Consider the following 13016-nt stretch of genomic DNA (forward strand, 5'->3'; position numbering starts at 1 on the left):
TTCTAGATGTAGATTTCCAGGACTCAGATTCCAGTTAGGGCTCAGATACTTAATAGCTATGTGACCCTGAGCTTGTTCATTTTATTAAGTGTCCATTTCTTTTTCTTTCTTTTCTTTTTTCTTTTCTTTTTTTTTTTTTTTTTACAGAGACAGAGTCAGAGAGAGGGATAGATAGGGACAGACGGGAACGGAGAGAGATGAGAAGCATCAATCACTAGTTTTTTCGTTGCAACACCTTAGTTCAGTGGTCCCCAACCCCTGGGCTGCGGACCGGTACCGGTCCATGGGCCATTTGGAATCGGTCCACAGAGAAAGAATAAATAACTTACATTATTTCCGTTTTAGTTATTTTTAAGTCTGAACGATATTTTATTTTAAAAAAATGACCAGATTCCCTCTGTTACATCCGTCTAAGATCACTCTTGACGCTTGTCTCGGTCACATGATACATTTATCCGTCCCACCCTAAAGGCCGGTCCGTGAAAATATTTTCTGACATTAAACCGGTCCGCGGTCAAGAAAGGTTGGGGACCACTGCCTTAGTTGTTTATTGATTGCTTTCTCATATGTGCCTTGACCGAGGGCCTTCAGCAGATGGAGTAACCCCTTGCTCAGGGTCCAAGCTGGTGAGCTTTCGCTCAAACCAGATGAGCCCACGCTCAAGCTGGCGACTTTGGGGTCTCGAACCTGAGTCCTCTGCATCCCAGTCCGATGCTCTAACCACTGCGCCACCGCCTGGTCAGGCAAGTGTCCATTTCTTAAGCTTCTAAATAGAGTTAATAAAAGTTGCCCTTCCGAGCAGCGCAGCAACGGCGGCAGCGACTCCGGGCCGTTGAGACGCCTCTGCAGCAGCTGGTAGCGCAGGTGGCTTGCGTGGACGCGGGCAGTGGAGGCCGGCCCTCCACCGCAGGCTCAGTGCTGCAACACCGGCAGGCGCATCGGGACTCCGTGAGGCATCCTCCGGCTCCTCCACCCCCCCCCCCAACCTCGGTTTCTGCCCGGCCTCCCGCATCTCCCCCGCCGTCTGTGCCGTCGCACCTATTCGGATCCTCGGCATCGCCCGTCACGAAACATGACTCGTGATTTCAAATCTGGAGACCTCATCTTCGCTGAGATGAAAGGTTATCCTCATTGGCCAGCTCGAGTAGATGAAGTTCCTGATGGAGCTGTGAAACCACCTACAAACAAACTACCCATTTTCTTTTTTTGAACTCATGAGACTGCTTTTTTAGGCCCAAAGGATATATTTCCTTACTCAGAAAATAAGGAAAAGTATGAAAAACCAAATAAACGAAAAGGCTTTAATGAAGGTTTTTGGGAGATAGATAACAATCCGAAAGTGAAATTTTCAAGTCAACAGGCATCAGCTAGGCAATCAAATACATCATCTGATGTTGAAGTTGAAGAAAAAGAAACTAGTGTTTCAAAGAAAGATACTGACCATGAAGAAAAAGCCAGCAATGAGGATGTGACTAAAGCAATGGAGATGACCACTCCAAAAGCTGCCAGAAGAGGAAGAAAGAGAAAGGCAGAAAAGCAAGTAGAAACCGAGGAGGCAGGAGTAGTGACAACAGCAACAGCATCTGCTAATCTAAAAGTGAGTCCTAAAAGAGGACGACCTGCAGCTACAGAAGTCAAGATTCCAAAACCAAGAGGCAGACCCAAAATGGTAAAACAGACCTGTCCTTCAGAGACTGACGTGGTAACTGAAGAAGACAAAAGTAAGAAAAAGGCCCAAGAGGAAAAACAACCTAAAAAGCATCTTAAAAAGGATAAAAAGGGCCAGAAGGAAGAAGAGAAGCCAAGAAAAGAGCCAGACAAAAAAGATGGCAAGAAAGAAGTTGAATCAAAAAGGAAAAATTTAGCTAAAACAACAGGGATTACATCAACCTCTGATTCTGAAGAGGAAGGAGATGATCAAGAAGGTGAAAAGAAGAGAAAAGGTGGAAGAAACTTTCAGGCTGCTCATAGAAGGAATATGCTGAAGGGTCAACACGAAAAAGCAGCAGTAGACAGGAAGTGCAAGCAAGAGGAACAAATGGAAACTGAGCAGCAGAATAAAGATGAAGGAAAGAAGCCAGAAGTTAAGAAACTGGAGAAGAAGCGAGAAACATCAATGGATTCTCGACTTCAAAGGATACATGCTGAAATTAAAAGTTCACTCAAAATTGATAATCTTGATGTGAACAGATGTATTGAGGCCTTGGATGAACTAGCTTCATTTCAGGTCACAATGCAACAAGTTCAGAAACACACAGAGATGATTACAACACTGAAAAAAATACGGCGATTCAAAGTGAGTCAGATTATTATGGAAACGTCTACAATGTTGTATAACAAATTTAAGAACATGTTTTTGGTTGGTGAAGGAGACCCAGTAATCACATAAGTGCTGAATAAATCTCTTGCTGAACAAAGACAGCATGAGGAAGCAAATAAAACCAACGATCAAGGGAAGAAAGAGCCAAACAAAAAGCTAGAAAAGGAACAAACAGGTTCAAAGACTCTAAATGGAGGATCTGATGCTCAAGAGAGTCATCAGCTGCAACATAATGGAGATAGCACTGAAGAAAGCAAAGATGAGGCCAGCAGTAAGAAAAAGCCATCTAGTGACGAGAGAGAGGCCGAAATATCTCTAAAGGATTCTACGCTAGATAACTAGGTTGACATGCCTGGACTATAAAGAACATTTGAGAAGTTTGTAATGGTTTCCATTTGAAACAGACTGCTGAAAGTTTTAAATGTTTATAAGCATAGGTTTTGATGTTTAAAACTTGTTTTAAGGGGGAAAATCCCTTTGTTTAAAAGTAATTAAACATTGCTTAATTGTGCAGTATTAACAGCTACAGTATACAGTAAATGTGAGGGAACTCCATTTAGGAAATATTGAACTGCTTTTCTAGACATTGGTTGTAGCATATTTTCAATTAGTGTGTGTACGTTAATGTATAATTAATAGTAGAAGAAAGTTACATTTTTAAAACTGCTACTTGTATAAAACCTTTACTGTTTTCCCAAATACTGTGGGTTTTGAGCATAGTTTTTACAAATCTTGGATTTTACCAGACTGTCTTTTCACTGTGGTTTTTGTAGAAGTTACTTCTATATAATTAATCTGTCTAAAATTAATCTCAGTCTACATTGTGCTACAGTATCCTGCTGCTTTGTAACAATGTGTGGTCTATATGTCTTTTTATATGACAACCAGATAACCAACTGACATTGACCTAACAATTCTACAAGGTACAAAATTCATGTTAACTTGAGAAGGCAATTTAATTTTGTGGCTGGGAATTCAGTTGCATGACTTCCTGCAGAGAGCAGAAAATGGGTGTCTATAAGAATAAATCTGGAGGAGCTCCAAGATGGCAGCGGAGTAGGCAGATGCACAGACACCCAGCTCTCAACACCAAACTGGAATACAAATCAATTTAGGAAAAATCAGCATGAAAAACCAACACTGAACTGCAAGAACAGCTCTCAAAAACCAAGGAGCAAAGAGGAAGCCACAATAATCCTGGTAAGGAGTGCCTGAATCTCCTCTGCTTACAGGACCGGAAGGGGGGGGGTGAGGCTGAGAGCCCAGAGAGGATTTCACAGAGGAAAAAGAGCAGAAACTACTGCTCACAGCCACTTACCTGGCGACCAGGGAGCAAGGTGGGTTGAAAAGACCAGCTTATCTCCCAAGTGGAAAGGACAGAAAGAGGGACAGACTGTGAGGGGCTAAGGTATGCAAGAAACTGTACATTTAAAAAAAGCCTTTTGCCATTACTGTCTCCTGTGATGACTCATTCATGCTGGAGGCGGCCATAGCTGGGGGAGGGACTGAACCTTTCACAAAACGGAGCTGAAGTGCTTCCGGATCAGAGATCTCCAGACATCTATCCAGCTCCAATCAGCGCAACAAGACACAGCTGAAAACAAGAAGTGGGGAGGAGGGGCAGTAACTCAGGTCTCCATGGAGATCTGAGATACACCTCCCCCTACTGAAGCTGAGAAAAAACCCTGCCCCCAGTGAGATTAGTTGGTGGAAGAGACCTTCAGCGTCTCAGGTTACACCCACAGCATTCCTGGTTACAGTTTCAAGGAAGCCCCCTGCTGAGATCAGTTAACAAGACTATCACCTGTTAAGAAAACAAACAAATCAAGACTTCAAAGCTGCCCAAATCCGGAAAGTGGAATACAAATAATAGCTGATACCAACCCAAGAAGACCTAGAAATAACACAACTGAAAACTGGAGGCAGACAACACCAAGACTAGACTCAACCAACTATACAAATAAAACAACAAAAAAAAGAAGATGAGAAGACAAAGGAGTGAAATCCAAATGAAACCACAAGAGACACCTTCAAGAGATGAACTGAGTGATATGGAAATAATCAAACTTCCAGATGCAGAGTTCAAAATAATGATTGTAAGGATGCTTAGGGATCTTAGAACAACAATGGAGGGGCAGTTTGAAAACCTAAATAAAGAAATAGCAAGTATAAAAAAGAACCAGTTGGAGATGACAAATACAATATCAGAAATAAAGACCACAATGGAAGGAATTAAAAACAGGATAGATAGAGCAGAGGATCGAATCAGCGAGTTAGAGGACAACTGGAATGAAGGCATGAAAGCAGAGAAGAAAAGAGAAAAAAGACTCAAAAAGTCAGAGGAAACTCTTAGAGAGCTCTGTGACAACATGAAGAGAAATAACATCAGCATCATAGGGGTTCCTGAAGAAGAAGAAAAAGAACAAGGGATAGAGACTTTGTTCAATCATATCATAGCTGAAAACTTCCCTAAATTAATGCAAGAGAAACTCTCACAAATCCAAGAAGCACAGAGGACTCCATTAAAGAGAAACCCAAAGAAACCTACACCAAGACACATCATAATTAAAATACCAAAGCTAAGCAATAAAGAGAAAATATTAAAAGCTGCAAGAGAAAAAAAAGTTATCACCTACAAAGGAGCCCCCATAAGGATGACATCTGACTTCTCAACAGAAACACTTGAGGCCAGAAGGGAATGGCAAGAAATATTCAAAGTAATGCAGAACAAGAACCTACAACCAAGACTACTTTATCCAGCAAGGCTATCGTTTAAAATCGAAGGAGAAATAAAAAGCTTCCCAGACAAAAAACAACTCAAGAAATTCATTACAACTAAACCAATGCTGCAGGAAATATTAAGGGGCCTGGTGTAAAAAGATCAAAGTGGGAAAAGAATACAGAAAATAAAAAAAAAAGGAATACACCTTTAAAGAAGAAAATGGCAATAAACAACTACATATCAATAATAACCTTAAATGTAAATGGATTAAATGATCCAATCAAAAGACATAGGGTAGCTGCGTGGATAAGAAAACAGTACCCATACATATGTTGTCTACAAGAGACACACCTTAGAACAAAAGACACACATAGATTGAAGGTAAAACGATGGAAAAAAATGTTTCATGCAAACGGAAATGAAACAAAAGCTGGGGTAGCAATACTTATATCAGACAAATTGCACTTTAAAACAAAGGATATAGTAAGAGATAAAGAAGGCCACTACATAATGATAAAGGGAGTAATCCAACAGGAAGATATAACTATTATAAATATCTATGCACCTAATATAGGAGCACCTAAATATATAAAGCAGACTTTGATGAATTTAAAGGGCGAGATCAACAGCAATACTATAATAGTAGGGGATTTCAATACCCCACTAATATCTCTAGATAGGTCCTCAAGAAAGAAAATTAACAAAGAAACAGCAGACTTATTGGAAACACTAGATCAACTCGATTTAATAGATATCTTCAGAACCTTTCACCCTAAAGCAGCAGAATATACATTCTTTTCAAGTGCTCATGGTACATTCTCTAGGATAGACCACATGTTAGGGCACAAAAGTGCTCTCAACAAATTTAAGAAGACTGAAATCATAGCAAGCACTCTCTCCGATCACAACGGCATGAAACTAGAAATGAATCACAGCAGAAAAGCTCAAAAATTCTCAAACACATGGAAACTAAATAGCAGGGTGTTAAATAATGAATGGATTAAGAATGAGATCAAAGAAGAAATAAAAAAATTCCTAGAAACGAATGACAATGAGCATACAACAACTCAAAATTTATGGGACACAGCGAAAGCATTGCTGAGAGGGAAGTTCACAGCACTACAGGCACACTTTCAGAAGCTAGAAAAAGCTCAAATAAACAACTTAACCCTGCATCTAAAAGAATTAGAAAAAGAACAGCATGTAAAGCCCAAATGTAGTAGAAGGAAAGAAATAATAAAGATCAGAGCAGAAATAAATGACATAGAGGCTAAAGAAACAATACAGAGGATCAATGAAACTAGAAGCTGGTTCTTTGAAAAGGTAAACAAGATTGATGAACCTTTAAGTAGACTCACCAAGAAAAAGAGAGAGAGGACTCAAATAAATAAAATTAGAAATGAGAGAGGAGAAATAACAACTGACACAACAGAAATATAAAATATTGTAAGAAAATACTATGAAGAACTGTATGCCAAAAAACTAGACAACCTAGATGAAATGGACAAATTCCTTGAAACATACAATCTTCCAAAAATCAATCTGGAAGAATCAGAAAACCTAAACAGACCGATTACAACAAATGAGATCGAAACAGTTATCAAAAAACTCCCAACAAAGAAAAGTCCGGGGCCCGATGGCTTCACAACGGAATTCTACCAAATATTCAAAGAAGAACTAACTCCTATCCTTCTCAAACTATTTCAAAAAATTCAAGAGGAAGGAAGACTTCCAAGCTCCTTTTATGAGGCGAGCATAATTCTGATTCCAAAACCAGGCAAAGACAACACAAAGAAAGAAAATTATAGGCCAATATCTCTGATGAATATAGATGCTAAAATCCTCAACAAAATATTAGCAAACCGGATCCAACAATATATGGAAAAAATCATACACCATGATTAAGTGGGATTTATTCTGGGGAGGCAAGGCTGGTACAATATTCGTAAATCAATCAATGTGATTCATCACATAAACAAAAAGAAGGAGAAAAACCATATGATAATTTCAATAGATGCAGAAAAAGCATTTGATAAAATCCAGCACCCATTCATGATCAAAACTCTCAGCAAAGTGGGAATACAGGGAACATACCTCAACATGATAAAAGCCATCTATGAGAAACCCACAGCCAACATCATACTCAATGGGAAAAAATTAAAAGCAATCCCCTTAAGATCAGGAACAAGGCAGGGGTGCCCCCTTTCACCACTCTTATTTAACATAGTCCTGGAAGTCCTAGTCACAGCAATCAGACAAGAAGAAGAAATAAAAGGCATTCAAGTTGGAAAAGAAGAAGTAAAACTATCATTATTTGCAGATGATATGATATTATATATAGAAAACCCTAAAGTCTCAGTCAAAAAACTACTTGACCTGATAAATTAATTCAGCAAAGTGGCAGGATATAAAATCAATACACAGAAATCAGAAGCATTTTTATACACCAACAATGAACAGTCAGAAAGAGAAATTAAGGAAACAATCCCCTTCACAATTACAACCAAAAAAATGAAGTACCTAGGAGTAAACTTAACCAAGGAGACTAAAGATTTGTACTCGGAAAATTACAAAACATTGATAAAAGAAATAAAGGAAGATACAAACAAATGGAAGCATATACCGTGCTCATGGTTAGGAAGAATAAACATCATTAAAATGTCTATATTACCCAAAGCAATCTATAAATTCAATGCAATACCAATTAAAATACCAATGACATACTTCAAAGATATAGAACACATATTCCAAAAATTTATATGGAACCAAAAGAGAACACGAATTGCCTCAGCAATCTTAAAAAAGAAGAATAAAGTGGATGGTATCACACTTCCTGATATCAAGTTATACTACAAGGCCATTGTACTCAAAACAGCCTGGTACTGGCATAAGAACAGGCATATAGATCAATGGAACAGAACAGAGAACCCAGAAATAAACCCACAGTTCTATGGACAACTGATATTTGACAAAGGAGGTAAGGAAATACAATGGAGTAAAGACAGCCTCTTTAACAAATGGGTTTGGAAAATTGGACAGCTACCTGCAAAAAAATGAAACTAGATCACCAGCTTACACCACGCACAAAAATAAACTCAAAATGGATAAAAGACTTGAATGTAGGCCGTGAAACCATAAGCATCTTAGAAGAAAACATTGGCAGTAAGCTCTCGGACATCTCTCGGAGCAATATATTTGCTGATTTATCTCCATGGGGAAGTGAAATAAAAGACAGGATAAACAAATGGGACTATATCAAACTAAAAAGCTTTTGCACAGCTAAAGACAACAAGAACAGAATAAAAAGACAAACTACACAGTGGGAGAACATATTTGACAATACGTCTGATAAGGGGTTAATAACCAAAATTTATAAAGAACTTGTAAAACTCAACACCAGGAAGACAAACAACCCAATCCAAAAATGGGCAAAAGAGATGAATAGACACTTCTCCAAAGAGGACATACAGATGGCCAATAGGCATATGAAAAAATGCTCAACATCACTAATCATTAGAGAAATGCAAATTAAAACCACAATGAGATATCACCTCACACCAGTCAGAATGGCGCTGATCAACAAAACAACACAGAATAAGTGCTGGCGAGGATGTGGAGAAAAGGGAACCCTCCTGCACTGCTGGTGGGAATGCAGACTGGTGCAACCACTGTGGAAAACAGTATGGAGATTCCTCAAAAAACTGAAAATCGAACTGCCTTTTGACCCAGCTATCCCACTTTTAGGAATATACCCCAAGGACACCATAGAAAGGCTCGAAAAGGAGAAATGCACCCGCATGTTTGTGGCAGCATTGTTCACAATAGGGAAGATCTGGAAACAGCCCAAGTGTCCGTCAGAGGACGAGTGGATTAAAAAGCTTTGGTACATATATACTATGGAATACTACTCAGCCATAAGAAATGATAACATAGGATCATTTACAATAACATGGATGGACCTTGACAACATTATACGGAGTGAAATAAGTAAATCAGAAAAAAATCTAAGATGAATCCATACATAGAAGGGACATAAAAATGAGACTCAGAGACATGAACAAGAATGTGATGGCAACAGGGGCAGGGGGTTGGGGGAGGGGGGATGGGGTGAAGAAGGAGAGAGGGGTTAGGGGAGGGGAGGGGAGGGGCACAAAGAAAACCAGACTGAAGGTGACAGAAGACAATTTAACTTTGCGGGAGGGGTATACAGCACAATCAAATGTCAAAACAATCTAGAGATATTTTCTCTCAACATATGTACCCTGATTTATCAATGTCACTGCATTAAATTTAATAAAAAATAAAAAAAAACTAAAAAAAAAAAAAAAAAAAGAAGAAATCTGGCTCGAGGTTCAGCCATCTAAAATCCTTTACAGGCACTAATAGCTGAAAGTGAAAACTAAATGATAAAAGTTTATTTTTGAAACATTTCTGAATTTTTAAGGGCACACTCATAAAGAATGTCACTAAGTATTTTTTTAATTGGAGAATAATCCATGATGCTTATGCAGTAAATAAACATAAAATACTATATTAGAAAACTAACCTATTTGTAAACATGGCTACATCAGAAGGGAGTTTTTATTTCTGTATCATACATGTGACAGGACTGCAAAAAGTGGAAACATTAGTTGCTCTGAGACAGTAGACAAAGTACTTGCATGTGGCATACATTGTATGTTTTTGACCTCTCATAATTTATTTTCATCAACAGGTGAAAAGTTGAATTATTTCAATAATTGGAATTTTAATTATGAGAGGTCTTAAAATGGAACACAGGACCCTGTGTTTTGAGGGAACTCTTGGTATTAACATGTTTGGTCCTTAGTACAATTAAAATCTGGATACTCTAGTTAAGCCATACGTGTTAACATATAAACTTGTTTTGATTAAAGAATTTTTCTATCAAAAAAAAAAAAAGTTTCCCTTCCACTTCATTTTGTTTTCGGTGGTGGTCAAATAAGAAAATGCAAAACACTACAGAAATACAAGGACCATAAGAAAATATGAACACTTATGTGCCAACAAATTGAACAATCTGGAAATGAATAAATTCTTAGAAACATGCAATCTCTCAACACTGAATCAAGAAGAAGTATAAAATGTGGATAGACTTGATTACAACTAATGCAACTGAAGCAGTAAAAAAAAAAAAAAAATCTACCAAACATAAGTCCTGGACCAAATGGCTTCACAGGAGAATTTTATCAAACATTTAAAGGAGAACATCTATCCTTCTCAAACTATTCCAAAAAAAAATTTCAAGAGAAGGAAAAATTCCTAAGCTCATTTTATGAGGCATGCATTATCCTAATTCTAAAATCAGATAAAAAACACTACAAAGAAAGAAAATTATATGCCAATATCCTCAATGAACATAGATGCAAAAATCCTTAATAAAACATTAGCAAACCAAATCCAGCAATGTGTTAAAAAGGTCATACACGATGATCAAGGGGAATTTATTCCAGGGATGCAAGGGTGGTACGATATCTGCAAATCAGTAAATGTGATACATTACATAAATAAAAGGAAGGATTAAAAGCATATGATCATATCAGTAGATGCAGAAAAAGCTTTTGACAAAATCCAGCATCCATTTATCATAAAAACTTTCAGAAAAGTGGTAATGGAGGGAAGACACCTCAACATAATACGGCCATCTATGACAAACCCACAGCCAACATCATACTCAATGGGCAAAAACTAAAAGCAATCCCCTTAAGATCAGAAGCAAGACAGGGTTGTTCACTTGTATCACTCTTATTCAACGTACTACTGGAACTCCTAACCACAGTAATCAGAAAAGAAGAAAAAATAAAAGGCATCCAAATTGGAAAGGAAGTAGAACTGCCATCATTTACAGATGACATGATACTATACATAGAAAACCCTAAAAATTCCACCAAAAATTACTAGAACTGATAAATAAATTCAGTAAAGTAGTAGGATACAAAATAAATATACACAAATCAATTACATTTTTATACAACATTAATGAACTATCAGAAAAGGAAACTAAGAAAACAATCCCATTTACAATTCCATCAAAAAAGAAAAAAGAAGAAACCTAGTATTAAATTTAACCAAGAAGGTCAAAGACCTGTACTCAGAAAATTGTAAGACACCAAAGAAAGAAACTGAAGAAGACACAAATAAAAGGCAGCATATACCATGCTCATGGGTTAGAAGAATTAACATTGTTAAAATGTCCATACTACTCAAAGCAATCTCTAGATTCAACATAATTCCTGTCAAAATAGTAATGGTATATGTCACAGAAGTAGAACAAATAATCCAAAAATTTATATAGAACCAACCACAAAGATGCTGATTAGACACAGCAATCTTGAGAAAGAAGAACAAAGTTGGAGGAATCACAATACCCGATATCAAACAATACTATAAGGCTACTGTCATCAAAACAGCATGGTACTGGCATAAGAATAGACATATAGATCAATGGAACAGAATAGAGAGCCCAGTAATACACCCATGCCTCTGTAGTCAATTATTCAATAATATTTGACAAAAGAGGCAAGAACATACAGTGGGGTAAAGACGTCTAGTCAATAAATGGTGTTGGGAAAATTGCACAGATACATACAAAGAAATAAAACCGGACCGCCTTCTCACACCATACACAAGAATGAACTCAAAAAGAATTAAAAACTAAAATGTAAAACTCAATACCATAAAAGTCCTACAAGAAAACATGGGCAGCAAACTCTCAAAAATTTTTCTTAGTAATATTTTTCTGATATCTCTCTGTGGGCAAGGGAAACAAAAGAAAAAAATAAACATTGGGAATAAATCAAACTAAAAATGTTTTTGCATTAAAAAAGAAACCATCAACAAAATGAAATGACTACCCAGTGAATGGGATGACAATGATGCATCTGATAAGGGGTTAATATCTAAAATTTATAAGGAACTTATACAACTCAACACTAAAAAAAAACCCCACCCAAAAAAACCCCAAAACCACAACCCAATTAAAGAGCTGAGCAAAACATAATAGGTACTTCTCCAAAGAGGACATACAGACGGCCAATAGGCATATAAAAAGATGCTCAACATCACTAATCATCAGAGAAATGCAAATTAAAACTATTTGAGATATCACCTCACACCTGTCAGAATGGCACTCATTAACAAATCATCAATCAACAAGTGTTGTCAAGGACATGGAGTAAAGGAAACTTTGTGTAATGCTGGTAGGAATGTAGATTGTTGAAGCCACTGTGCAAAACAGTATGGTAGGTAGTTCCTCAAAAAATTAAAAATGGAACTGCCTAATAACCCAGTGGTTCTACTTCTGGGAACATATCCGAAGAAACTCAAAACACTAATTTGAAAGAATATATGCACCCCTATGTTCATTGTAGCATTATTTACAATAATCAAGCTGTGGAAGCATCCCAAGTGACCATCAACAGAGGAGTGGATAAAGAAGTGATACATATATACAATGGAGTATTACTTGACCACAAGAAAGAATGAAATCTTACTATTTGCAACAGCATGGGTAGAGCTAGAAGGTTCTATGTTAAGTGAAGTAAGTCAGACAGGGAAAGACAAATACCATATGATGTCACTTATTTGTGGAACCTAAAGAACAAAATAAATAAAATTGAAACAGACTTGCCCTGGCCAGGTGGCTCAGTGGATAAAGTGTCGTCCAGGCACACCAAGGTCACAGGTTCGACCTCCAATCAGGGCATGTATAAGAAGCAATCAATTAGTACACAACTAAATGGAACAACTAAGTGGAACAACAAGCTTCTCTATCAATGGAAAAGTTTTTATAACAAATTGAAACAGACTCATAAACACAGATTGGTGGTTGCCAGAGGGCAGGGGTTTGGAGGACTGGGTGAAAAAGGTGAAGGGACTGAGAAGCTACAAATTGTTACAGAGGCCCTGGCCGGTTGGCTCAGTGGTAGAGCGTCGGCCTGGCGTGCAGAAGTCCCG

At 37.6% G+C, this 13016-nt stretch overlaps 1 protein-coding gene and 1 pseudogene across 1 annotated transcript in view; one reads left to right on the forward strand and one right to left on the reverse strand.

Annotated features, from left to right (window-relative positions):
- The window catches only part of THBS4 (thrombospondin 4), an 86007-nt gene that overhangs the window by 47494 nt on the left and 25497 nt on the right, over positions 1 to 13016 (reverse strand). The gene's annotated exons all lie outside the window — the stretch shown is intronic.
- Positions 1058 to 3048, forward strand: LOC136403170 (PC4 and SFRS1-interacting protein pseudogene; annotated as a pseudogene).

The sequence above is a fragment of the Saccopteryx leptura genome, chromosome 4 (genome assembly GCF_036850995.1).
Source record: "Saccopteryx leptura isolate mSacLep1 chromosome 4, mSacLep1_pri_phased_curated, whole genome shotgun sequence".
Classification (NCBI taxonomy): Eukaryota; Metazoa; Chordata; class Mammalia; order Chiroptera; family Emballonuridae; genus Saccopteryx; species Saccopteryx leptura.